At 34.1% G+C, this 2500-nt stretch overlaps 1 protein-coding gene across 1 annotated transcript in view; it reads left to right on the top strand.

Annotated features, from left to right (window-relative positions):
* The first annotated feature begins 587 nt into the window (after positions 1-587).
* The window catches only part of LOC113819275 (uncharacterized), a 164007-nt gene continuing 162094 nt past the window's right edge, over positions 588-2500 (top strand). Inside the window, exon 1 of the mRNA XM_070125445.1 lies at positions 588-747. The gene's annotated coding sequence lies outside the window, so the exon portion shown is untranslated. The remainder of the gene's footprint in view (positions 748-2500) is intronic.

Genomic DNA, 2500 nt, shown 5'->3' with positions numbered 1-2500 from the left:
CTGAAATGCCCTTTCATCCTAGGTGCCATTCTTAACTTACAGCTGCTCAAGGGGAAAATGGTGATGATAGTAATAATAATATTATCATGATAATTAATGTTAATGTTAGTATTATTTTTACATTTTTCATGATGATACTACCAATATTAGTTAAAGTAAAAATAACAATAAAAGTCATAGTAATGATAAGAATAAGGATAATGATAGTAATAATGATAAAAAATTTAAAATATATATTATGATTGATGATGATTATACTACCACTGCTAATAGAAGTAGTAGTAGTAACAGAAGTACTATGGAAGTACTTCAAATTCGGTAAAAGTGACAAATAGTAAAATGTTCAAAAACACATTCCAGTGTGATCTTAGGATGAGACCTGGCACACTGCAGTCATTATGGAGAGATTTCATGATAGGCTTATTTATTTATTACGTTGTGCGTCGTTGATCCTAATTCTGAAATTGTATTAATTCGAGGACAACTGACGCGCATTTTGTGAGGTAATGAAGGAGAATGCTGTATTATGATGAAGTCAGTGAACTTGGGTGAAACATAACAGATCAGATTCTCAGTCTGCGCGGCGAGGCGTTACCTGAAGGTTCTCAAAGAAAAAAATCCACAGTGATAACAGAACTGTGTACTAATACGTAACAATATCCAAATATACAAAATCATGTGATAATATTGTGCTTAATGCAGGTGATGGTTACGCTCAAGCACAAATAACAGTCTTAACATATTCAGGTAAGTCTATGTTTCTAACATTATATAAACATTTCTAGCGTCAGCATAAGATATACAGTACATGGTTGTATTCCTTCGTTTGTATTATTTAAGGTATATCTGTTCCACGTACAAAACTTGTTTATGCAACTGCAGTTCCCAAAGAGTCGCTCGACCAAAAGGTGAGGCCGATCAGCAGCTCATGCGTGTGAATGCGGACGAGTTTAACATGTTTTCTTCTGGCCTGAAACACGTCGGGAAATTGCATCGTCCCTTTGTCGAATGCCGTCAAAACACTTTACCTTGTATCACATAAACTGTGAAAATGGTTGGATAGTTTCATAGCGTATGGTTCTTGACATGAGTGTGACGTCCGCTATGACGTAGTAAGACCATTACACAGCACAGCAAAGGAATCCATCGTCAAGTGTCTACGCCAGTTATAAGTGTTTTGTTGATCCACGCCCTCCTGTCCAAGGCCTATGCGTGTCCACTTATTAATTTCTCTAGATTATAGTATTAATAGCAATTGAGTAAGAAAAATAACGGAAATAAAATAAGTAAGGGTAAAGGCTTGACCTGATTTCATGCAAGTAAATAAATTGATGATAACTGTACGTAGCAATACTTTAAGCCGCGTCCCTTCCGCGCAAATGATCTCTTTCTTTGTTCCCACGGCGCCTCTCGGTTACTTGGTCCATCATTCACATTGTTTCATTCTCTTTTTGTGTCTATGGCTTTGAAGCGGCTACTGACATGATGAAGAACTTCGTTGCCACAAACAAGAACGTATAGTATTTATGAGAATAATTTGAATTTCTATGATAGTGCTAACGGTGGAATAATATTAGCAACAATGGTAACCATACCAAAATAATGTTGATCTTGTTAATGTTTATTGTTATTATATTAAACCATAGCGTATATCACCATTGGAATTACCATCATTAACAACGATTGTTGTAATTATTCTACAGTATTCAGTAACATAATAATAAGCATGGAATTATATGTATTATTGTTAACTATATTATAACACATTATTTTCTATTCTTGTCATTAACTGTAATACTGCATTGCTTACTTCTTATTCAAAATCACATTGCCAATAACTCTTATTTAAAAGTCGGCAATTAAACCTAACGGCGACATGCTCGGAGCCGATCGCGCCATTAAAGCCACAGCACATCTTGCACCCTTTTACTACGCCCAAGGCTGCGGTTGTGTGCCAAACAAATAATTAAGTTATATACAAATTAGCATATTGGTTTTCTGTGATTATTCTTATATGTTAGTTAAAGCTTTAATATTGATTTGATATAATATAAGAGTAAATTATAATTTAAAGAAGAAAACTTAGATAACATTGGAGGTATGTTGCTGAAAAAGACGATGTGAATCTACTCTAACAGATAAACCTTTAATCACCCTGTATAAACAAACCTTACACAAATAAACGTATTTTGTATTTGATCGTACAAAGCAGTACCAAAAAGGAAATTGAATTTCGTATTCTGTTGCAGTTAGTGTTAAATAGCTTTATTCTATTTCCCATTTGCTATTTACAAGGAAATGTAGTTGGTAAAAATATTGCAATTAGAAACGGTTAAACGTTTTTACGAACGGATACATTAATCTTTTCGTCTTTTTTATGATCCATAGCTCTTTTGTAGAATAAAATAAAGGTATTCACTTCCTCCTGATATACATTTGGACAATTTAGCATTCCTAAAGAAAGCGACATCGTCAGTTCAGTGCTTCTTAGCCTGTCGAC

This window comes from Penaeus vannamei, chromosome 9 (assembly GCF_042767895.1).
Source record: "Penaeus vannamei isolate JL-2024 chromosome 9, ASM4276789v1, whole genome shotgun sequence".
Lineage (NCBI taxonomy): Eukaryota > Metazoa > Arthropoda > Malacostraca > Decapoda > Penaeidae > Penaeus > Penaeus vannamei.
This window is presented reverse-complemented; position numbering and strand designations above follow the sequence as displayed.